Below are 27,093 nucleotides of genomic sequence, written 5' to 3'. Positions count from 1 at the left end.
TATATATTCAGTGACACATTTATCATGATTCAATATTATGGGATATGTCACGATCCAAAATATCGATATGTGTGTCACAATTCAGTATATCTTGATAAATATGTTACGATTTAATATATCACGATACATATGTCACAATTCAGTGTATAGCAATACATTTGTCACATTTCAATATATCACAGTACCTATGTCACAATTCAGTATATCGCAATAAAATGTTACGATTTCATATATAGCAATTCATGTCACGATTCAATGAATAGCATTACATTTCTCACACTTCAATATATCGCAGTACGTATGTCACAATTCAGAATAACGCAATAAATATGTTACGATTTAATATATCGCGATACATATGTCACGATTCAATGTATAGCAATACATTTGTCTCAGTTCAACATATCACGATGCATATGTCAGGAATCCATATATCACAATACATACAGTATGTCACGATTCAATATATCTCAATAAATATATCACAATTAAATATATTGCAATACATATGTCATGATTTGCGCTTATTGAGGCGACCTGCTTCTATATTAGAAACATTCGACATAATATTACTACACAAATACTGTAGATGAATGAAAATATTGAAACAGAGATCTAAAGTATCTAAAAAAGTTTCCCTATATGTTGATATATTATTGTATCACAGTCGGCAGTTGGGACGAATGACTAATGGATGAACCTATGAATGGCTTACTTATAGCTGTCTCTGTATATTTAGCTGGGACAGGAATAATAAAACATTGAAAGAGTTAAACACTCCAGCTTTAAAATGTTTTAAAAATGCTTTCTGGAATGCTTTAAAAAAAAAAAGTCATGGGACACCAAAGAATACCGTATTTGTGGAACTGCCATGTTTAAAGCTATAAACCTCTTACTGAGCTCTAAAAAAAAACAACTCAAGAATAAGTGGGATAGAAGAGAAGAGCAGTGAACTTCAGAGAGGAGGATGCTGGGAGAAATGATAAAACGATGCAGTTCAGAGACACTGATGAATGGAGCCGTCGCTGCCATCAGATATGTTGCCTAAAAATAATGAGCAAACAAATCAACATGTCGGGACTGGGGAGAGACAGAGGGGGGTAAAAAGTTAGTGAAGAGGAGAGAGAGATCAGGATGAAGACAACTTGGTCAGTGCAATTACCAGCTGCAGCTGAAGACCCCGGGGAGCCCCTGAACTGCAGGTCCTTCTGAAGGGTGTAGTAAAGATCAGCCCTCCGGTCTACTCCATCTGAGGAGGTCCACTCTGAATCTTCTGAGGACGTTCTCAACTGGAGATCGCTAAACAGCTAAAAGCATTTCAAGCTTCAGATAATAAGTCTAAATCAGGAGCAGTTTAGAGCAGTGATTCTCAACTGGTTTTGCTTTGGAACCCAGATTTTAAATCGGACATCAAGTGGCAACCGAACACAGAACCAAAATAGATAATCATACAAAAGTACACAAAAAAGTCCTTAAAGTCAGACAGCGAGCAAGTTTACATGCATGATCCTACACAGTTATGCTTAATAAGCCGACGATATGTAAGGTCATGTGAACACCTTAAACGGTTTAAACAAAAAACCATTAGCACACTTATATTTTTGCCTATCACCCCTATTTTGTGTTGGATGTAAAAGTTTTTACTGCCATTCTTATCGGATTATCCAATGTGCTTTAAGCTGATTTTTGGTAGTTGTGAGCGTATTGGTGTGCATGTAAACTCACTAATTGAAATGTATTTATATATTTATTAATTACTAATGGTATTTTATTAATATATAAATAATTAACTCATCAGACTTGTTTTTATACAGCAGTTTGTTAAAGTTGGTTAAGGTATTTGTAGTAAAAATATTAACTGCAAAATGTAACATGGTTTTACTGTAGTAACCAACTTTTAACCACTATATCTGTAATAAAACCATAGTAATACAGTTTTACTACAAATATCATTGTAAAGGTATGGTTACTGTAGTAAAATCATGGTAAATTTTGTGGTTGTGGTACAAATACTATAGTTTAACTAGGGTTACTGCAGTAAAACTAGGGTTATTTTTTGTTAATGATGAATAAATCTATTGCAAGCGAATCCAAAATAATAGCCCAGAGTTGAAGAAAAAGCTCTTTTTAAGAGCTTCACCGAAGATTTCTTTTGTAATGAAAATGGTGGATTTTGAGCAATGAATCCAATTGGGAATTAGGAATCTACAGGGCAAGGCGGCGCTAGTTCATTTCTCTGTTTCTCGAGACAAAATTACTCTCTCTCCATCATATTTTGTCGCCTCCAGAGAAGTTTTCTCTTTGTTATTTATTTATTATCTCTAGTGCTTATCATATGAAATGAACTGTTACTACCAGTTATGCATTCACTATTAGCCTGAGGTTGCTCTTGATGGCCATAAAAGGAGAAAATTTTGATCGTACTAATTTGATTAGCAAGATTGAGTATCAGTTGGACAATTTTGCTCTCTCAGCAAGGAGCTAATAACTCGAAATTGAGTTACAATGTTGTTTCAGCTTATTTAGTTCCATGGATCAAGGGGAAGAACTCAATGAAAATCATGTAGAACATGATTTTTGTTATGTGAATAACAATTTTATTGACTTAAGACTTGATGGAGTTGCAGTTGAGTTTTGTTTAATCAACGGTGTGGGACACAAACACAAACCATACAGCTAGAGGCGACTCCTGCTATGCTAATTGGTGTTAACATTTTTAATGCAGGGAACATTAGCATGTTCACACTCATAAATAGCTCATGAATAAGTTTATTAAGTATTACATTCCAAACACAGCCAGTGAGTTCTCTTGTAGTCACAGAAAGTGAGTAGGTGGTGATCAGACTTTAATCAGTAAAAAGTGATTGGTTGGGTTTGATGATTGACAGATGCACTCCATTTGAGAGCCTATCTTCCCCTCTCAGTCAATTTTGCAGGGTCACTCCAGGAGCCAAAACTTCTGTGGGTAAATTGCAAACCGACTTCTAATGGTTCAGCGACTGAGGGAGAACACCATCTCTCTTGGTATTTACCTCACCGGTAGTTTACTGGATGTATTTTAGGGAGACCTGTGCCTGTACACCCTTCAACAAGTCTGCATCCCAATTTGCATACTAACCATGCTTTATAGTAATTTAATGATTCAACCTGTCAGGGGGGTTAGAGACAGGACCCAAGAGCAGAGGTAACAGTTCAATAGGATTTATTAACGTAAAGTTCCTTTTCAAAAACAAAGCAAAGCCCAGGCAATTTCTCCCCTGGCATGTGGGCGAGACAGGCAACCAACAGACACACAAGCAATTTCTAACTAAACAAGAGAGCATGATTAACACTTGACAGCAAACATCAAACATCACATTGGTCACCTTGAAACAACACACAACAGAATAACAATGATCCAACGTCAGACATGACACACGAGGGGATTTAAATAAGCTGGGAAACAAACAAGAGCCAGGTGCCGCTCTCAGCTGAAGGTTGTAATGATCAGCGTTCCCATGGAAACAATCAAGGTTCCCATGGAAATGCTGATTCAGCATGCCAGCGGCACCTGAAACACATAAGGGCAAAACTTAAACATGCTTGGACAAAAACAGACAGGGAATGATGATGCCACGGCTCTCATCAGACAAAAACTCAACCTGACAATGTGACAGGGCCGTGGCTCCACCGGAGGTTGCACAGTAGCAAATTGCGCACTGCGATAACCCACCATTGGTGGCCGGGTGTGCTGGCAGCGACTGGGTAACGGCCCACACAAAGCACGTACATAAAACACAAGACAAACCGGGGATAATAATATCATGGTCCTTGTCAGACAAAACCCAACCTGACAGGTTGATAGCACCATGACATCACCGGCGGTCCCAAACAACTGAAACTGTTCGCACAGAAGCAGGCCGATACTGTCACGGTCACGTCAGGCAGAACCCCAACCTGACAAGGTGACTGGACTATGACAGTCCCCCCCTCAACGGGAACATCAAACAAAAGAAAAAGACAGACAGCATGAAACCCTAAACAAATAACAGGAAACATCAAAGAAAGGGAGGGAATTGAGGAAAACCAGGAAAGGAGTTTGAGGAAAGGGGAGGGGTCTGGCAGCCAGGGAGGAGGCCTCAGGGCAAAGGCAGGGTCCAGCGGCCTGGGAGGAGGCCTCAGGTCAAAGGCAGGGTCTGGCAGCCTGGGAGGAGGCCTCAGGGTGGATGCAACACAGGACTGGGCGGTGGCCGCTGGGCAGGAGGGAGCGGCTCAGGGGGGCGGAGCCGTGGGCAGCTCAGGGGTGGATGCTGATAGAACACAGGTAAAGACAGGGGAACGACCTTCGTGGTCACAGGCAGTGGCAGGATAACAGTCTCAGTGGCTGTGAGCACTGGCAGCGATTGGGGAATGGCCTCCATGGCCGGGAGCGCTGGCAGCGACTGGGGAACGGCCCACACAAAGCACATACCTGAAACACAAGACGATTATGTCGTGGTCCTCGTCAGACAAAACCCAACCTGACAGGTTGACAGGACCATGACATCACCGGAGAGCGCACGGCTGTAACACGTGCACAGCGGTCCCAAAAGGGGATACAAAGGGGTACACAAAACACCGAGGCAGGCCGATACGATCACATCAGGCAGAACCCCAACCTGACAAGGTGACCGGACTGTGAGACATCCATGCATCACATTTCAAAATTAAAGTTGGTTGCCAACACAGTTTCACAGCATAATCTGATAAAACGAATGTTACTTTTGCATCTGAAAATGATCAGTGGCTAATTTGCGGCAATTGCTAACTTACTTGCAAACAAAAACTGTGCACAACAAAGACCCAAATAATTTCAGGTACATGTAGAAGAATACTGGCTTTATTACAGAATATTATATTATGATATTCTCAAAAGCATGTATGTTTCTTTCACAGCGAAGTATTTAACAACCACTTTTCACGATGCAATCAAATCCTGATGAATAAAATCAAGTCCCGCCATACATTTTTTTAACATCGAATACCCTTTTTCACGTAGAAATACATTACATTAAAGATGTAAAAGAAAAAAAAAGTGATGTTTCATGACTGTGAAGTGTGTAATTTCTGTGTGACTAGAGTCACCAAATGAGAATAACAAACAGGTTTCTCGCTTTGCCTGTCTGCCATTGGTTGCAAAATACTTTATTGATGGCTTACTTATTGTTGTCTCTTTCATATTAAGTTGTGATATAAGAAAGTATTTTTGCATCCAAAAAATTACAAACTTTACCTTTAGTGTAAGGTAATGAATTTAGCTAAATGCTAATGCATGTGCATTACGTGTGCGGTATGCAATAGAGACCCAAATAATTATTGTTTCATGTTATTTAAAAGTAACATGTCAGAGTACTTTCGATATTACAGAATACTGCATTACAACATACTCAAAAGTATATGTGTTCTTTTCACTAGCAAAATAGGCTACATACTTTCAGTGCATAGTAGAAGTATGAGAGGCAAATTGAGAGCCCAACTTTAGCAAGAATTATGTGCATAGTATTAGAGGCTCAGTTTGAAATTCATTCTAATTAGCTGACACTCATTAAGCATCTTGTTTATCTTGGGCCCTATTTTCACTTGACTATGACAGGAAGTTTTAGTTTTTGTCCCCTGTGTTGGGGTTTCTTGGATTCATTTATTGAGAGGTTTGAGCCATTTGGAGAGCAACGTTTCTCTGTTTGTAATTTGGAGTAGATCCCCGTGAGGGAACGCTTGAAATCTCCCAGGCACTTCTTCCTTGGAAAATATTGGAAATAAACAGACAGTTGGAGTCAGTGCATAGTGTCACTGTTTTCTACTCTTGATAAGCAGCTCATCAGGGATGTGCTTGGGTTTAGCTGTTTGAACTTCACAGCTTTTTTTACTTCCTCTGGGGGAGAAGAGCAGAGGAAGTGGGTTGTTTTTAATTTTTTAGACATTGAACATGCATAGGCATAAACAATCGCTCTGTTCCAAACCCTTGTGAGCTGCTAAAGGAGTACCATGGCCCACTTGTATACATATGAATTGGCTTCCAAGTCTAGGAAGTCCCACCGTTTTGTTTTTTTTGTTTTTTTAGCTAAAGAAGCACAATTTGTGATACCATTGTTGTCAGATTATATTTCTGATTGTATTTTTTATTTGAACATGCATGTAAACTTAATTAACAGTGTTGAAGACATCTGGTGCTTTAGGGTATTGTGGCGTTAGCTTAGCAACATGCTAACATCAAACTATTGAAATCAACTGTGAGTCAAGTCTCCTGTGTGGAACACTATTTTTGTGTCATTTTTGTTGCTGCCTATGTAATGCAATGCAAATCAGTCGCTCATGATGTTCCATGACCGTAAAGATAGTGCCAGAAGGTAGCTGCCTTTGTAGGCAGTAAGACAGCTAACTAGCTGAGCTAGCTTTGTGAATACACATACAGAATCACATATACACAGAGAAAAGAGATTGTTAAACAAAGATTAAAAAAAGAATGCTTTGGGGAAAACTTGAAATTACAAAAACGTTGTATTCCCCTTTAATAGCTTGTGCTGTCCTAGGAAATCAGAATATATTGACTTTCACAGCTGATTTTGTGCAGGATATGGTTTTGGAAACAAAATGCTTTGAAGGCGTTGTGCTGTAGACAATTTTGTCATTAAAACAGGGAGCGTTTGCAGCGGGTTGTGTTCGCTATGTGGTATATAGCGGAATTGTGTGAACTTTCGTGTGTTTTGTAGCAGCTTATCAGAGTGGTGGCTGACTGTTAATGTGCTAAATGCACTGAGGAGGAGTTACGGAGAACAGGCCCTTTGGTTCAGTCGAAAATTCCACAGAGAAACGCTAAGAGAGAGAAAGAGAGAGAGAGAGAGAGAGAGAGAGAGAGAGAGAGAGAGAGAGATGCTAAAAAGGCATCTACTGTATGTAAAACAAGAACAACAACAGTAAGAGGGAAAAAATGAGAGAGAGACAGAGAGAGAGAGAGAGAGAGAGAGAGAGAGAGAGGTAATATGTTCAGAATCAAATAGTAGCATACTGCACAGCATATTGTAAACTGCATTATTTATTTATTTATTTATTTATTATGTGAAAATTGCCTGTGCTGTGCCATTGACATCACATTCCAGATACTACTCTACATATGCAAAGAAGTGAGTGAAAGAAAGCTGTTGTGGTCTCAGTACTGTTTTTGGTTAGGTTTAAGGTTTGGGTTCAGAGAACATTAATGTAATTCTTAATGTTTACGAAAATTGGTTCTTGCGCTAGCGTAGTGCGTCACAACTGTAGTTCCAGCTTCAGCCACTGGGAGAAGCTAATTGGCTATTCGGAGAGCAAACAGTACACTGATTTTAGAAGTTTATTGCATGTTTAATTCCGTGAGTGGCGTCCAATTTTGCAATTTTAATCCAGTTTTGTTTAAAACATTTATTGGAAATTATAGTTGCATTACATTGTGGCATACTTTATTTACTTTACATACTTTATTCACATTCAGTGCACAATATACATACTGCAAACTATTTAATTTCTAAAATATTAGGCAGATGTAGTACTATTTTAAAAGTAGCAGGCAGTTTGCCATTCTGAACAACCCATGTCCAGGTTTTTCAGAAGACATGCACAGCGCATGTTTCCGCTTGACTTGGCTACCTGCTTTTTTCTCTCCTCTTAACTGCGGAGATCTCAAGGTCTTTCGTATAACTAACACTGAACCTTAAACTCCAACCATACATATTCACCTCTCTCCCCTGCATTTGTGTGCTGCCTCTGCCCCCCATGTGCACGGATAATCATATTCTGCTCAATTTTTCATCGTCTCCTTGCAGCAAATTGCTTGTCATGGCCTATTTGAGGGTCTCCAGACCTGGTATAGAACAGCTGGGGGTAGGTGTGCGTGCATGTGCGCGCGTGTGCGCGTGTGTGTGTGTGGTCGGGAGGGTTTGGGTGGTTTACGAGGACATTTTTTTAGGTTACAAACTGGTAATTACAAGGGTATTATGCTATAAATGTGGTTTATGAGGACATTTCTAGTGTCCCCATAATTCAAATCGCTTAAAAGAAACACACTAAATGATGTTTTTTTGACAATGTAAAAATGCAGAAAGTTTTTGTGAGGGTTAGGTTTAGGGGTAGGGTTAGGGTTAGGGGATCAAGTCTATAGTTCGTACAGTATAAAAATCATATTGTCTATGGAGAGTCCTCATAAGGATAGCCACACCAACATGTGTGTGTGGGTGTGTGTGTGTGTGTGTGTGTGTGTGTGTGTGTGTGTGTGTCAGGAGACAAGAAGATGATGCTTATCATTTTCCCTGAAAGACTGGGCAATGTTTATCATGCACTAGGTATTCTGTTATAACTACCTGACATTAACCGGGCACAGTTGAGTTTGTCATTCTCTTTAAATGGACCTGTAGATGGAAAATAGACCCAGAGAGTGTGATCAGGTCATGTATCACCCTGAAGGTTTTTTTTTTCGATAATGACTGACTGACATTATTCCGACTGACCTCAACGTAAAATTGGCAACGTAATTTTTTCATTTCTAACGAAAAATTAAACAAGAAATTCTCTGTTGTGTACTTTTAAATGTACATTATACCTACCTCTTGTTTATCGAATACCTTTTCTGTCTGTCTTTCTCTCTCTGTCATATTGTTTTGTTGAGCTGAGTCTCGGTGACAACTCCATGCATGTGTAGGTATTCTCCTATAACACTCCCTGAAGAACATGGAGAAATTAATTGCTTCAGAATAAAAAACAACAATATCAGCCAATTTCACGCGCATTGGAGGCCACCCTTCAAGCTCTGAGCACCTAATTGTATAGAAAATAATGAAAGAAAACTGATTGTAGAAGTCATGTTTTATAACGAGCCAGCATGCCAATCACCTGGTGTAATTGTCTTTTGCTGTCATGGAGGCTTGCATTGTTTGTTTTGCCCCCCCCCCACCTCACTATTTCATTGATGTTTTTCTTGTGGTTGTCTTAGTACCTCAAGGTTCTGCTAGCTTGGAAATGTTTCAAAGTATTTTGAAAAGTTTTTTTTAATTGTAATTGTTTAATTCTGCCATCAGACAGCTTTTGCCTGTTTCTTTATTTACCCCACTAACATCTATATGGATCTGTTGGAAATACAGGTGATGTGGTCATGGCTTTCGTAGAGATTGCACCCTTATACTGTGAACAGGAAATGCGGATGTACTACTGCAGTACAAACAGTTTAATTAAACCTTGTGACAGGTCATTGATTTCCTCGTGTCAAAAGTCACAGAGATTATAAAAGATTATAGAGATTTTAACACCACACTAATGAAGCTACGGCAAGTGTGTGTGTGTGTATGCGATGATACTCTGTGGTTACAATTTTAAAGAAGTAGAATTGATTTGATACTTTCAAAGCATATTAAGATTATATTTAAAAAAGTAGTCAGAACCATGGTGCACAATTGTTTTTGACATGCTATCATGATCATACTATGTTTTTTTGGACATGTACCATGATAATACTATATATTTGTTTTGGCCATTTATCATGTACAAATACTATGTTTTGTTTTTCATATTGTATCATGATCATCATAAAATGACTTATTGACATAATACCATAGTAATACTATAGACAATACCCCGGAGCAACCTGGAGTTAAGTGCCTTCCTCAAGGACACAGTGGTGGTGGCTGTGGGGATCGGACCGGCAACCTTCTGCTTACCAGTTCTGTGCTTTAGCACACTATGCCACCACTACTCCATTATATTAAATATTAACAGCATTTGTTAATTTATAAATATACAATTGTTTATTCTTTGTTTATAATGTATTAACTAATATTAACATATACAACTTTTATTTGAAAAATTCATTAGTAAATGTTGAATTTACCATGAACCAAGATTAATAAATGTTGTAGAAGTTTTGATTATAATTAGTTCATGTAAACTAATATAGTTAACAACTGTTAACAATTGCAACCTTATTTTAAAGTGTTACCCAAGCTAGGTCCACATTAATCCGGATACATCTGATTTCTGTTTTCGGTTTAGAAATGCTCTCTGTCTACACTGTCATTTTCAAGCTTTTTCCAAAAGTTGCACGTCCACACTGAAACGTATGAAAACTCTTAAATCTCCTTACTGTGCATGCGAAAAATTGTTCCATGTACAGTCTGAAACGCAATTGTCCTTGTATTCAATCGCCGGACAGCAATTCAGAGTAAACATCACGTCTCTTTTGAAGGAATGCAGTGTGAAGGTTGTACAATATTTATCTTTAACAACGCTATCAAAGCTATGAATAGCAGGCACAACAATTCTGCCAAAACAAGGGCCGACATCTTGATTGTTCTGTTCTGAATGGATCACATGACTGTGTCACATGACAAAAAGTAAGTAGTCATTTTGTTTTTAGATATCTTCGTTTTCCCTGTTCGCATTACAGTGCGAATGAAGACCACTTGGGAAAGTGTTTTATAAAAGCTCAGTTTTCGCTGTCAAAAACGCTGTCTCAGTGTGAACAAAGGCCAAAATTTGAATCAATCAAAAGTTGCATTCCCCCCCCCCCTTTGTTAAAGCTACGCTACAGAATTCTGGACTCTCTATTGACATCTGTGGTTGAAACATAAAATTGCAAGTTACTCGTGGAGGAACATTGTTTTGTTTTTGCGTTGTGTGCTTTGACCTTCTAATAGTCGCCACGCCATAACATTTGGAACTTCTTTTTTTGTCTACTCGCACATTGGCGTAAATTTATGAATGACATGTCCCTATCAACTTTCAGAAAATCGACCACCATTTGGAAAATACTTTAACTTTGTAATATGTTTTTATTTTCATTTTAACGATTATAAAATTCTTAGCATCATTATTCATGTGTAAATTATTATTATGTTAAGTGGTGCGTAACAGGCGTTGTCACATGGCACCTGTTACTTTTCTCAGTGCTGTTCAGGATGCATCAATCACAGTCTATTTGTGATTACTGGATAAGGGCTTTTTGGTTTTCCTACTCATCCACACTAAGACCTGTGAAAACTCTTAAATCCCATTACTCTGCATGCAAAAAATCTACGTTCCATGTACGATCTGAAACGCAATTGTCCTCGTGTTCCGTTAATGGACAGCAATTCTGAGTAAACTTCCCGTTGCTTTTGAAGAAATGCAATGTGAAGGCTGTACAAAGTGACATTTGTCTTTAACAAAGTATCAAAGTTAATAGCAGGCACTACAACATGGACCGGCATCTTGATTGTTTTGGGTTGAATGGATCACATGACTGTCTCCCATGACAACTACATTTTTATATCTTCGTTTTCCCTGTCCACACTACAGTGCGAATGGAGACCACTTGGAAGACCGTTTTCAAAAACCTCAGTGAATAAAAGGACAAAACGTAGAGAAAAAGATGCGTTTTCAAATGAAAATGTATTACTGTGGACGTGGCCTCAGTCCCTATAGAATGACATCTGTGGCTTTATTCAGATGACTTTTCAAGGCCTGGACATCACACTTTTGAAATTTCCTGATATATTTCTGCGTTTTATATGAAATCTTAATCTTATATGAAAATTTGACTGTGCTTAGATCATGATGAAGATTGTATTAAGCACTTATATTTATTTTCTCTTCTGCACAACATGTGTCACCAAACAGAAAAATTAGGTTTCCTGAACCCTACCCCTATCTGCCGTTGATCAGATAAACGTATAGTCCCAAACACATGCTTATTGGTTGAGCCAATGTTGCTGTGTCAGGCATCTTGGGTTTTTCAAACAGAACAATGTTTGATACCGCCACAGAGTTTACGCTTTTCGTGGAAATCAACCTACAAATGGCTTACTTATAGTTGTCTGTGCATATTAAGCTAGGATAGGAAAACGTATTTTAACATCGAAAAAAATACCCACTTACTGGAATTAAAAAAATGAACTGTGATGTCATCTTTCAGAATGTTGTTTTAAATAAATATACTGGTTTGTTTTCAGTTTGTGCTGTCACTTCTCAAGAGCGATTCACCAGTCAGAGAAAGATTGAGGAAGATTTCTGCCAAATCACCCTGCAACCTTTACTCTCTGACAGTTCTGCTGTGGTCAGATTCATCTAACACAGGGGATATGACAAACAAAGCTGGCCAACAGAAGTAGAGGGAGGTCAGAAAATACACACAGTCATTTAAACACACATATGAATACACAAATACTTGCATACATTTACAAACCAACGAAACACACACCAGCACATATTTAAAGTCAACATGAAATTAAGTTTGACCCTATTTACCCTATTTACACCGTCTTTTTCCAGAGCAGCCTGTATATCTCCTGAGGTTACCTGTGGGATTTTATTTGTATCCCAAACAATTATTCTGGCAGTTGTGGCTGAAATCTTTCTTGGTCTACCTGACCTTGGCTTGGTATCAAGAGATCCCAGAATTTTCCACTTCTTAATAAGTGATTGAAAGTACTGAATGGCATTTTCAAGGCTTTGGATATCTTTTTATTTCCCTTTCCATCTTTATAAAGTTCCATTACCTTGTTATACAGGTCTTTTGACAGTTATTTTCTGCTTCCCATGGCTCAGTATCTAGCCTGCTCAGTGCATCCATGTGAGAGCTAACAAACTCATTGACTATTTATACACAGACACTAATTGCAATTTAAAAAGCCACAGGTGTGGGAAATTAACCTTTAATTGCCATTTAAATCTGTGTGTGTCACCTTGTGTGTCTGTAACAAGGCCAAACATTCAAGGGTATGTAAACTTTTGATCAGGGCCATTTGGGTGATTTCTGTTATCATTATGATTTTAAAAGGAGCCAAACAACTATGTGATAATAAATGGCTTCATATGATCTCTATCCTTAAATAAAAGACAGTTTCTTTGCATGATCAGTCATATTTTCAAAATCAATGCCAAAATTTCATAATTTCTGCCAGGGTATGCAAACTTTTGAACACAACTGTATATGAACAATTTCAGTCAAGATTTAGGCCCCATCACAGTACAGAGACTGCACTTAGAGTTACAAATGATGTGCTCTTATCATCTGATCGCGGCTGCATTTCTCTTCTAGTGCTTTTAGATCTTAATGCTGCCTTCGACACCATAGATCATGACATTCTCTTGAATAGGCTGGAGAATTATGTTGGCATTAGTGGACTTGCATTAGTATGGTTCCTATTTATCAGAGCGCTACCACTCTGTATGCAAGGAATTGTCAAATTAAAAAAAAGTAAAGTATGGAGTGCCACAGGGATCAGTTTTAGGGTCTCTGCTTTTCTCCTTATATATGCTTCCCCTGGGAGATATCATCAGGAATCATGGAATAAGTTTCCACTGTTATGCCAACGATACCCAACTTTATATTTCTTCTAAACCTGACAAAATTTTACAACTCTCCAAATTAGCAGAGTGTATTAATGAAATCAAAGATTGGATGGCCAGAAATGTCTTTCTACTCAATTCCTACAAAATAGAGGTACTAATTATTGGACCAAAAACCTCTAAAAATAAGATGCTAAAATATAATTTGACTCTCTATGGATGTACTGTTACATCATCTTCAACAGCGAAGAACTTATTTTATATTTGATACCAATCTGAAAATAAAATTTCCAATGTTTGTAGAACAGCATTCTTACGACACAAGTTACGACACATGCTTTCTGTTGCTGATGCCAAAAAACTAATTCATGCGTTCATGACCTCAAGACTGGATTACTGTAATGCATTACTGGGAGGATGTCCGGCAAGATCAATAAATAAACTTCAATTGGTTCAAAATGCAGCTGCAAAAGTTCTGACTAGAACCAAGAAATATGATCATATTAGCCCAATTTTATTGTCGTTACATTGGCTACCTGTTAAATTTCATATGAATTGTAAAATTCTGTTAACTACATACAAAGCTTTGAATGGTCAAGCTCCACAGTACATAAGTGACCTTCTACCATGCTATATTCCATCACGTTCATTACGATCACAAAATTCTGGCCTGTTAATAGTTCCTAAAATATCAAAATCCACAAAAAGAGGTAGATCCTTGTCCTATTTGGATCCAAAACTATGGAATAGTCTCCCTAACACTGTTCGGGACGCAGACACACTCACTCAGTTTAAGTCTAGACTAAAGACTAATCTATTTAGCCAGGCATACACCTTATTTATCCATCAACTCACAATTAGGCTGTTTTAGTTAGGTCTGCCAGAACCAGAAACATTTCTCAGAAACATTTCTCATAACCTATAACTCTGCAATAAATTGAATGGCATCTACGCTAATATTATTCTATTTGTTTCCCTGTCTCAACCTCGGGATTCATATATTTAACTAATTAATTTGCAGCCTTTGCAGCCAAATAATCACACTAGCACATAATGTGATTTTAATTTGTGCACTGAATGTATACGCAATGAGATTCGTACATCAGATGGTATCGGTTTTTGGTATTGTAGCGTTTTTACGAGCATGAGTACAAGTACATGAGCGTGATACTGGACCAGGTTACGATACCAGTATCGGTATCAGGACATCCTTACTATTTTACACTCTAAAATTCAAAGTCATAACACCTGTTTTAATTTTACTTGTGATGTGTGCTCCTGACACAAATTAAAAAATAACTGTCACTGAAAAATTTCTGTGCTAAAACAATGGTCAAATATCGAGTCTTAGACCTTTCTAATGAAAATAAATAAGAATTTTACTGCTAGTGTGCAGTGAATGCATCTTTGGGTAAATTACTCAAACAACAACTGTAGTGCCATCCGCAACTAAAACAGGTAAAACTACCTAGCTTTTCAGTTGACGACAGTTTACAATTGCTGCCAATGTTTTATGATGGAAGTAGTCCTCTGAAATTGACTTCAAACTCTTGTCCACTTTTACGACCCAATCAATTTCCGATGGAAAAAAGTCCAATTTTTTCCTCATTGAATATCCTTTTTAACTCAGAAATCATCACATTACAGAAGTAAAATGGGTTGCGGATGTCATTTCATGGTGACTTTAAACTCTCTGAAGTAAGCACAATCACATACACCATACTTTCACTAATAAAATTCGTACACAGTGGACGTGCACCAAAAAAGTGCAGCCGCTTGACTTCATTTATCTGTTCTCTCTGTTTCCAGATGCTCAGACAAACTTGTCAGTCAGCAGGGAACGCACCTCGCCTAACCCTAGATACACTCTTCCACGGGAGGGGGGAACCCAGGGTGCTGCTAGAGGATTATTTCCTCTTTCATAAATCCACCGACTACCTCCACTCTGACCTCTCGGCATCTGTAGATACTGCACCTGTAAGGCAACACTTCTCACAGTTCTGTCTCACTAGTGGAAGCTCGCATTTGTTATCTGACAGGTTGCCTCGAAGGGGAGTTTTGCTTTTACCTCAAAGAGAACTAAATGTTGGAGGAAACTTTAATGAAACCTGTCAAGTCCATCAAGGGCATAAAAGAAAACCTTAAATATGTCTTCAACCTGGTCTCATAAAATCACGTTAATATACCTACATTTTTGCTAAATAATTTTTACGTTGCACATTGCAGTTTACTGGTAAAACTAACTCTAAAGGTGCTACACTACAATATTCAATATTGTGAAAATGATTTCTGTCAATTTAAAAAAAAAATAATAATAATAATAATACAGCTGTCCCACAGTTGTGGCATCATTTCCACCACACCAATTTTGCCTCTGACACATTTTTTTTATTTTTTTTAGTTAGTGTACTTGTTAACCAAGTCAACAAAAGTGTCAGTGAAGAGCATGCTTGAGATGAAATATGTTTTGCCACAGAATTCAATTAAATACAATATATAATTTCAGATGTGTTGGAAATGACACTGTGGTGGGAATTTTCATTACCTTTTATTATTATTTTTATGAGAAAACAATTACCGTTGGACAAAATAAAAAAAAAAAAAAGGTTTTATCGAGACTTTAATAGAAAACTAAATTTCAAATACAATTTGCAATTCTTTTAGGAAATAGTCCAGAATAAACTTCCTTAATTAGAAAGTAAAATGTTTGTATGCATAAAGGTAATGAAAATTTGAGAGGAAAATGTGATTAATTGTTATGAAAATAATGTCCAAATTCTAAATAGTCCTAAAATGATGAAGTGTAAGTGAGGAAAATAACAAGAGAAATTGGAAACTGCTAGGTCATGACCCGAACCACAGAGTGTCAGTTCTTGTAGCTACATGAAAATAGCCTGTAGTCTCACAGAGGAGAGTTTCTAAGGGAGGAACAATTTAGTTTCCAGCTTGATGAATGATGATTACAGGTACGGACCCTAGTCTGTGTGCAACTATTGCACTTGTCTAAGTGGTTATTTTGTAAAAGCCCCCTAGAGTGGAAAGGAAAAGGTGCGTGCTTTGTTTTGGTAAGGTTAATGCGAGCTCCTGCTTTCCTCGGTGAGGACAAAATGAGCCCGTAAATATATCACAGACCAAGCAAAGTACACAAACAAACACACACATGTGCATTTGGCCGAGACCAAATTAACTTCAATATAAATTAACCAAATAGATGATGCATGTGACTCACATGCACACCAACACACATGAGACACGAGTAATATATCAAACTCGGAATGCACATTTTCTTGTATTTTCATGCATTACCTGATTAGACCAAACTGAGGGACTGTTGGAAAAAACCTCTCGGTTACTGTTGTAACCTCCATTCCTTGATGGAGGGAACGAGATGTTGTGTCAATGTAGTGACACTAGGGGTCGCCCTTGGGAGCCCCAAACACCTCAGATCTTTGAGAAAAGGCCAATGAGAATTGGCGAGTGGAATTTGCATGCCACTCCCCTGGACATACGAATATAAAAGGAGCTGGCTCGCAACCACTCATTCAGGTTTTGTGCTGAGGAGCCGAGACAGGGTCCCGGCCATTTCAGCGGGTAGTAAAGCGTTGTGGCAGGTGGGACATCTCGTTTATGTACCAACACAGTCACGGAAAACCGTAGGAAGGGTCTGTGTCGAGGTAGAACCGAGATGTGAAAGTACGTGTCCTTCAGGTCTACCGCTGTGAACCAATCTTGACGCCCTCGGTGAGCAGACGGGATACGAGATCTTGAGCCGTGCCAGGGCAAGATGTGTTGTATAGCCTCTGTCTGCTTCCTCACCGACGAGAACTGCTGGGCAAAGTCCTTGACGGTGTCGCCGAATAGGCCGATCTGGGAGATGGGGGCGTTGAGAAAGTGAACCTTGTCCGCGTCCCTCATCTCGACCAGATTCAGCCACAGGTATGGTGGTCATCTCGCCATCAGCCTCAGACACGGAGCGGGCCGACCTGAAGGTACACTAAGCTGGCCCTGGGGCGAGCTGGTCTCCTCTTGGAACTTGCCCTGGGCAAATGAGCGTGCTGGGGAATGGGAGGTCCGTGGGGATTTACCCAGCGGAGCCACGCCCACTGAAGCCCCTCGCAATGAGAACATGAACCATCCACGAACGCTGCCTCAGTGTGATTACGACCCAGACACGTGAGGCAGCGCCCGCGGCCGTTGGAAGCGGAGAGATAGTGACCGCATCCAGGAATCACACAAAGACGGATAGGCATCTTGAAAAAGACGCATCTTTAAAAAGACTTTCATGTCAATGTGTTTGCTCTAATAGAGAAATTATATTCTTTGGAATATAAACTCTTTTAGAGCTGTCGAAGCGCCCAGGGGTGTAATCTGCACAGATCTGTGCAAAAGGAGAGAAAAGCCGCTGGAATGCGCTGTATATCCAACAGCAAACGCTTCTTGGGAGGTGAATGGACCGGTAGTGGAAGACAGCTTGCTGACACACAACCGCTCAGCTCCGAAGAAAAAATATGAATGAGTGGTTGCGAGCCAGCTCCTTTTATACCCGTATGTCCGAGGGAGTGGCATGCAAATTCCACTCGCCAATTCTCATTGGTCTTTTCTCAAAGATCTGAGGTGTTTGGGGCTCCCAAGGGCGACCCCTAGTGTCACTACATCGACACAACTTCGAGTGAGTGACAGAAGGGGAACCAAGGATGAATATTTTTATAATGTTAACTTCTGAGGAAGAATCTCTCTACTAAACAAAAACAATACTATTTTTGTATCATATTTTAATGTTTTGTTGTTGTTTTTTTAAGGTTTAATTTTGACATTCATTACAAAAAAAAAACAAAAAAACAACAAAAATAAAATAAAAATAAGAATTTCAATTTTAAGTAAAATAAAAAACCTTTTAACAATTATTTTCATACTTTTGAGGAAGGTATCATATTTTTAATGTTTTTTATTTTTTATTTTTTATTATTAATATTACATTTATTACAACAAAACTCCTATCTGAATTCATATTTTAAAGTTCACATTGTCATCAACAACCTGTCAAAAATTACATAGACAAGTACAACTCTTTAACTAAAAGATCATAAAAAATTAAGGATGGTATTTTAATAATTACTGCTTTTTCATTTTCGAATTTTCATTTTAAACAGTTCTTTTCATACTTTTGAGGAAGAATCTCTCTACTAAACAAAAACAATAATATTTTTGTATCATTTTAATGTTTTGTTGTTGTTTTTTTATTATTTTTATTGTTGATATGACATTTATTATAACAACAACAACAAAAAATAAGAATGGGAATTTAATGTTTTTTTCTTTTAGTAAAAAAATAAATAAAAAACTTTAACAATTCTTTTCATACTTTTGAGGAAGGTATCATATTTTTTATGTGTTTTTAGTATTATTATTATTATTATTATTATTATGGCATTTATTACAACAAAACACCTATCCGAATTAGTATTTATAGTTCACATTGTCATGAACAATCAGTCAAAAATGACATGGACAACAATGAATAAAAGGACACATACAGCAACATATGTAATACAACATCATGAAACTAATAGTCAAATCACTAGTATATATATGTACTGTATATATTTGTATTATTGAATCAGTTTTCAATAAGAACTGGATCTCGATTTCCAACCCTATGAATAAAAACAGAAAGAAAAAAAGAAAAAGAAAAATGAAATGAAATGAAATGTAAATAAAAATTGTATTACTTTGATGTTGAATCCTCACCAGAATGTCAATGTCTTATTTACATGTGACATTCAGTAAAGGAACATTTTGCACTTTGGTGTTAACAATTACACCATACAGGACATCCATTAATCTTGTGGTTGTGTTTGACAATCAGTTGAACTTCAGACCACATCGCAAGAACAGCTCGATCATGCAAATGTGCTCTCTATTACATTAGGAAGATCAGACCCTTCCTATCTGAGCATGCTACACAACTCCTTGTCCAGGCTCTTGTCATATCTAAATTGGACTACTGCAATGCTCTTCTGGCACAGCTTCATGCATTTAGAGTCATGGACAGCTGCAATTGGTCCTCAAAAAACCCAAGAGAGTGCACATGAGCCTCTCTTCATCAAACTGCACTGGTTTCCAATGGTTGCTTGGTCAAATTCAAGGCATTGATGCTCATTTACAGAACAACCACTGGCACAAATGTCTGTTATTAAAAGAAAAGACAATAGAAAGCAAAGACTTCGGGTCAAGTGTTTGTGCCGCGTACTGTCACTGGATTAGTTTTTAATTAAGAAGGTATATATATGTCTTTGTTGCAGAGTAAGTCAACACATAATTGTTTGTGAAATATCAGGAGGGTAATTAGCTCATGTTTTGATTAAGCATAAGTGATTTTAATTGATGAACATTAGTTTGTTTGTTTATTTCTGTAACAAGGTTTTACAGCCTCATTAGAGATGGAGTGTGTTACTTGTTCCCACACACTCTCACACACACTGTGTCTATATGCGCCGAGAGCTGCAAAGCAAACATAACATTAATTTAAATTCTTAGGTTAAAAATATTAAAACATCCTTAACTTTTTTGTTGAACTGACTTTAAGGGTCAAAAAGTATTAATAGCCCTTAAAAACAGACTTAATTTTATCTCAGCAAAATATAATGCTGTATTTATTTCTTCTGATTTTGGGGTGAAATATGACCCGGACATGTTCCTGACAGCTTTTGTGATATTCACCCCTATAGTGTTTTACGTAGTTCCTGAGGGAGAGAATAAACCGCTCCCATGTTGAGTTATTTCACTCACACACACATCCGTTTGGCCCCTATTGACTGGGATCCCTTCTGCAATCCCCTGCAGGTGTGCATTTACTCCCAACGGGAAGCCTGTGATGTGAAGCTTCCCTTAACGCCTGACTGGATCCATCAAATACACAAACACCTCCTCTTTTACTCATCTCAGCTCGCATTTCTACTTTAATTCTTTCATCCCCTGGCTGTTTCTGAAGAATGGGATGGCATTTGCAGCATGCCTCCTGGCCCGACCTCTGAGTTTCCCATTAGCTTATGCATGTAAACAGTGTCTAGTAACGATAAACAAATACTTTGTTGCTGTTCTTGCGTATATATGTTTTTTATATTCCTACTTTACTCAAGTGTCAATGTTTCTGTTGACTTTATAATTTTACTTCGCTAAATTTTGAAGAAAAAATTATACTTTTATTCCAATACATTGATCCTTTAGTTACTTTTGCAACTCCAAATCACAAAAAAATAACATCGCTGCAAACATTAGATGCATGCGGCTCGGAGATAGTGATGTCCAATTCGCAAACAAATCATTTGAATTTTATCTTTTGATCAATTTGATTCTTTTTTCACAAATCAGATTCTGTGTGGTTGCTTGGGTGTTTCAGGTGAACTGAGTGGTTGCCAGAGCATTGCTTTGCAGTTGCTAAGGTATTTTCAGTGTTTTGGGGGCATTGTATGCCATTGCTACGGTGTTTTGAGTGATTATTAGGGTGTTCTGGGTGGTTGCCAGGACATTGATACGCAGTTGCTAAGGTGTTCTTTGTTTTTGATTTGTGTGTTTTTTTTTTTTTTGGTGTATTACTATGCGGTTACTAGTGTGTTTCGGATGACCCAGTATGTTGCTATGCGGTTTTAAGTGTGTTTTGGGTGGTAGACAGGGTGTACTTATGCAAGTGCTAAGGTGTTCATTTTTTTGTTGTTGTTGTTGTTTTTGAGCATTGCTATGTGGTTGCCAGGGTTGGCAGGGTTACTTTTGAAATGTATTCCACTACAGATTACAGAATACATGCTGTAAAATGTAATTTGTAACGTATTCCGTTAGATTACTCAAGGTCAGTAACGTATTCTAAATACTTTGGATTACTTCTTCAGCACTGGTAGATTTTTTTAATTGTTTTGACTATAAAAACTCTGCCAGTACAGTAAGACAAAATACACATGTTAAAAATACATTCTCTGAAAAACCTAAATATCTTATGCAGTGTTCTTTGGGTTTGCTGTGAGTGCTGCTCGTCTCAGCGATCTCAGAACCGCCCTCAGATGCTGCATGTGCCGATACCAATCATTGCTGTAAATGACGATGTCATCTAAGTAGGCAGCGGCGTAAGCCGAATGCAGTCTGAGGATTCAGTCCATGAGACGCTGAAACGTAGCCGGGACTCCAAACAAACCGAACAGAAGCGTCACAAATTGGTGTAATCCAAACGGTGTGGAGAAGGCTGTTTTTTCATGGGAAATAGGTGTCAAGGGAATCAGCCAATAACCCTTTGTCAAATCCAATGTTGAATAAAATCGATCGAGCAACTCATCAACGCGAGGCATTGGGTATGCGTCAAATTTAGACACCGCATTGACTTTTCTATAATCCACACAGAACCATACAGACCCGTTGCTCTTAGAAACTAGAGCGACCGGGCTGGACCAATCACTGTGGTATTCCTCTATTACCCCCATATCGAGCATTGCATCCAATTCTTCCCGGACAATTTTCTTTTTGTGCTTGGGCAATCGGTAGGGAAGGCTACGTACCACCACCCCCGGCTCGGTCTCGAAGTGGTGCTGTATGATGTTCGTATGACCCGGTAGAGGGAAAACATGTCTGCAAACTCCTTTTGCAACTTGGCAACCTCTGCGAGTTGATACGGTGAGAAGTGGTCTCCGCAAGTGACCGGGTGAAATGATTGTGTTTTGTATTCACCTCTGGCCCGAGCGCCGCCCTCTCCGGGACTACCATAGCCAAAGCGACAGGGGCCGCCTCCCTCCACAATTTCAGGAGGTTGAGGTGATATATTTGACGTGTGCCCCCTCTATCGGTTCCCTTTACCTCATAATCGAGATCCCCCACTCGTCGTGTGACCTCAAAGGGTCCTTGCCACTTGACAAGTAATTTGGAGCTCAATGTGGGAAGTAATACGTGTACCTTATCTCCCTGTGCAAATTCCCGCAGCCGCATTCCCCTGTCGTACAGTCGGCTCTGTCGTTCTTGAGCTTGGAGCAAATTCTCCTGCGTTAGTTGCCCCAAAGTGTGGAGTTTTGCTCTAAGATCAAGAACGTATTGAATTTCATTCTGTTTGAACACTGTTTGAAGGTCCCTCCTCCCAAGATTTGCGCATTACATCAATCACGCTGCGCGGGCGCCACCCATAAAGCAGCTCGAATGGGGAAAATCCCTTGGAGGCTTGCGGGACCTCTCGTACTGCGAATAACAGGGGATCAAGCCATTTGTCCCAATTTCTAGCATCCTCGTGCACGAACTTACGAATTATATTTTTAAGGGTTTTATTAAATCGCTTCACCAGGCCATCTGCTTGTGGATGGTAAACGCTGGTGCGGATTGATTTAATGCCCAATAATTCGTAAAGCTCGCATAGTGTTCATGACATATAGGTTGTGCCCTGATCGGTGAGAATTTCTTTTGGAATCCCCACCCGGGAGATTATTTTGAAGAGTGCCTCCACAACACTGCGTGATGAGATGTTGCGCAGAGGCACTGCTTCTGGATATCGCGTTGCATAGTCCACTAGGACCAATACAAAGTGATGTCTGCATGCTGTCCGCTCTAATGGCCCAACGAGGTCCATTCCAATTCTCTCGAAGGGGACCTCGATCAGCAGAAGGGGGCGCAATGGCGCTTTTGGGGTGGCCAGTGGATTCACCAGCTGGCATTCGCGGCAAGCCGCACACCACCTGCGGACATCGCCGCCAATGCTCGGCCAATAAAAACGGGCTATTAGGCGGTTCAGTGTTTTTCTTACCCCTAGATGACCCACCATGGGATTAAAATGAGCCGTCTGGAACACCATTTCCCGACGGCTCCACGGTATTAAGAGCTGGGTTGTATCTTCCTTTGTTTGAGCGTCCTGCGTCACTCTATACAACCGCTTGTTTATAATTGCAAATAAGGATATGAAAGGGCGACACCCGGCTGGAGTTGTTGACCATCAATCACTCTCACTTGGTCAAAGGCGTGCTTGAGGGTTTCGTCTTGTGACTGCTCCAAAGGGAAATCCCCTTCGGGAAATCCCCCGAGGACGGGAGGGGCTGCAGCCTCTCCCCCCTCACATCATCCTGACGTGAAGCAGATGAAGACGGCCCTGGCTCCGCCTCCCCTGCCAGAGCATTGCACATCTAACATCTCATTGCTTTAGTGCAGGACCCATCCACGCATATTCCCTTTAATACATTTCTAAATTCAGGCCAATTAGTCCCCAAAATCAGCGGATGGGTGAGGCGGGAACTAACCATGGCCTCCACTCTATGTTTTGTTCCCCGAAATTTTATAACAAGGGTCACCACAGGGTAGTTGTGAATATCCCCATGCACACACTTCACCCTCACCATTTTAGCTGTGCCCAAAGCCTTGGTGGATAGTGGTTTGTTTACAACCCGTGTCCACCAATGCTTGGTGAGTACCCCCCTTGACACTTACCGGTACACCTTGGCCCGATCGGGGGCAGTCTGCGGAGTGTCAGGGATCCGGACCACCGTTCCCAGCTCCATTGACATTGATCCCGGAAGTGTCCCGGATTCCCGCAACTCCAGCAGACCGGCCCAGGCGCCACGCCCACACCTACATCGGTGGACACTTCCACCTGAGGGGGAGAGCGGCAGGGCACTGTAGGGGCAGGGGGGTGTCCCCCACCTCACTCGGGGAACTGGCCGCAGTGGCAGAGCTCCTTGCCTCTGCAGGGCAGGATCGAGCTCTGGAGAGAGAGCAGAGTGAGAGGGGAGGGGGAATACACAGGGGGAGGGGGAAGAGGGAGAGAGAGAGAAGAAGAAGAGGGCTCTTCTGCCCTCGGGTACGCTGCCATATGGTCCTCCGTGAGTTGGATATCTTCCTCCAATGACGCCGGGCATTGGCACTGGACCCACTCCACCATTCCCTTTGGCAGACGAAGGATAAGCTGCTTCAGTACCACTTGATCGATGACTCCCACGATGTCGTGGTTCCCCTCCAGCAGCCATTTCTGGCACACGTCTCGGAGCCGTTGGGAAAAGACAAACGGTCGGTCGGACTTCCCCAGCTTCAAGGTCCGGAAAAGCTGTCGGTACTGCTCCAGACTTCGACCCACCCACTGCAGGATGGCCTTCTTCAGGTCATCATAGGCTAGGAGGTTAGCTGCCGGCAGCTGTTGAGCAACAAGCTGGGCTTCCCCAGACAAGAGCGGAAGGACCCTCTGGTCACGCGGCCAGCTCCAGACCTCAGCTGTCTGCTCAAAAAGGTCAAGAAAAACCTCCACGTCATCTTCCGCCCCCATTTTCAGGAGCGTGGGTGGGGGCAGGGGGCTACTGTTGTCCGGGGTCACAGCCGGGGCTCTCTCCTGGCCAAGAAGGCTCCGGATCGCATGCCAGTCCTCTGCTTGAGCTCGCAGAATCTCAAAGAAGCGGCGATCCTGGTCTTGGTGGAGTTCAAGCAGGGATTGTTGGTGGTTCTGATGTAGGCTGGCGAGGGACTGGAGGATCTCGGCCAACTGGGAGGGCTCCATAGGGTGTACCTCAATGATCCTGGGTATCGGCAGCAGTGTAGAACAGCTTCACAACAGGCGGGAAGGAGAACACAGGGAAGCAGGTTTTTCCTGGCTCAGGTAGGACTTTTAATAGGCCACTTCAATGCTTTTCAACTTCACAAATTCATCAGCTTCACAGGCACGTAGGCATTTAACACATCAGCTTCATAAACACGTAGTCACTTAAACACATCAGCTTCATAAACATAACAGGTTAAACGTAACAGTTTCAGCTTCAGGAGCACCGTGGCCTTCTTTGTGCCAGACTCTCTCACTCTGTCTGCTGGTGGTGTGGCTGCTTATATGCCGCTCTCCCCATGCTCACTGGAATTAGAGACAGGTTTTACACATAATTTAACTCAGGTGCAAGCACCCTTACCACTTTCTCTCTCTCTGGACAGATGCTTGACCACGCCCCCACTGCCACAACTACAAAGGACTACAAAACTAACAGAAAACAGGAACAGGGAACTAAACAAGAATTTCAACATAAAAGTCAGGGCAAAAAACAGGGAATACGTGACACTTCAGTAATCAAAATACTTTTTGAATGTAACTGTCTTCTAATTACCAATGATTTATATTGTAACTGTAGTGGAATACAGTTACATATATTTTGTATTTTAAATATGTATTCCCGTTACATGTATTCAGTTACTCCCCAACCCTGGCGGTTGCTAGGGTGTTTCAGGTGAACTGAGGGATTGCCAGAGCATTGCTATCCTGTTGCTAAGGTGTTCTTAGTGTTTTCTTGGGCACTGTATGTCATTGCTAGGGTGTTTGGGTGGTTATTAGGGTGTTCTGGGTGGTTGCTAGGGCATTACTATGCAGTTGCAAAGGTGTTCCCTGTTTTTGTTTTGTGCATTACTATGCGGTTGCTGGGGGGTTTCAGCTGAACTGGGTGGTTGCCAGAGCATTGCTATGCAGTTGCTAAGGCGTTCTTATTGTTTTCTTGGGCATTGTATGCCATTGCTAGGGTGTTTTGGGTGGTTATAAGGGTGTTCTGGATTGTTGCTAGGCCTTTACTATCAATTGCTAAGGTGTTCTCTGTTATTCTTGTGCATTGCTATGAGGTTGATAGGGTGTTCTGGGTGGTTGCTAGGGTGTTGCTATGCAGTTGATAAGGTGCATTGGTATGTGGTTGCTAGGGGGTTTCCAGTGAATTGGGTGGTTGCCAGAGCATTGCTATGCAGTTGCTAAGGAGTTCTTAGTGTTTTGTGTGGTTATTAGGGTGTTCTGGGTGGTTGCCAGGGTGTTACTATGCAAAAGGTGTTCTCTGTTAATGTTGTGCATTGCTATGAGGATGATAAGGCGTTCTAGGTGATTGTCTGCAGGCCCGTATTAACGCATGGGCTTACGCTTGGGGGGTGGTGTCACAGCCCAGTCGCAGCATCCGCCACTTGAAAGCTTGAAAGCATCAGTCCATATTTGTACAATTTAGTGGAAAAGAGCGACTAGCTCTTCAGTCTTTCAAATTTGTCCATTTGTGCTGCACGGAATGTGTTTGTGTGTGTTTTTATTGCAAGAAAGGTAAGAAAGCGAGTAACAGACAGAAAGAGGGTTGCACCTGTTCTAGAGGAAGAGAGTTGCTGATAAGACCCCTGTTGATTCTACAGGTGGTCACTGATCAGAGCTGAGAGCAGCTCCAGTTATCTTCTCCTCATTATAGACCCCTGACAGGCAGCTGGAAGAGCGAGGAGGAGACATATGCAGAAAAAAACAGAGGAGAGGAGAAACTTCAGGAAGATTGCAAGAAGAGAAGACAGGGATAGACAGATGAAAAGAAAAAAAATCACCTTCATGTACCTTCGTTCTTGGGTCTGTGCAAGGCTTCCTGCCATTGTTACCTTGTTGGAAGACTCGCTTGAGGTTTCTCATTATGTCATATAGTTATATTTTACCTCAGTGGCACCAAGACCACAATATCACTTTTTCAAATGTTGCCTTCAAGCAATGTCGCAAAGATTGCATTTACAGTACGAGATTATCATGTATGAATGACACCACAGTCAGTATCTTTACATGCATTTTAAAATTTTGATTTCAGTCAGACTTAAACAATAATTTATTTTTTTCTATAATAAGTGATTGTAATTCTGCTTCATCCAGCATCTATATGCGTTAATCGGACCACATTTAGCCTTAAGTTCTGCACATACATGCTCCGAAAGACAGAGTTGACATGCAATGAGTATTTAACCCAGCGTATTTGTCGTCCTTACTTCAAAAATTTGATTTGGCATTTTTTCATCAGAAAAAAGGTCAGA

Source organism: Myxocyprinus asiaticus, chromosome 49, assembly GCF_019703515.2.
Source record: "Myxocyprinus asiaticus isolate MX2 ecotype Aquarium Trade chromosome 49, UBuf_Myxa_2, whole genome shotgun sequence".
In the NCBI taxonomy this organism is placed as follows: Eukaryota; Metazoa; Chordata; class Actinopteri; order Cypriniformes; family Catostomidae; genus Myxocyprinus; species Myxocyprinus asiaticus.
Note: the sequence above shows the minus strand (reverse complement) of the source record.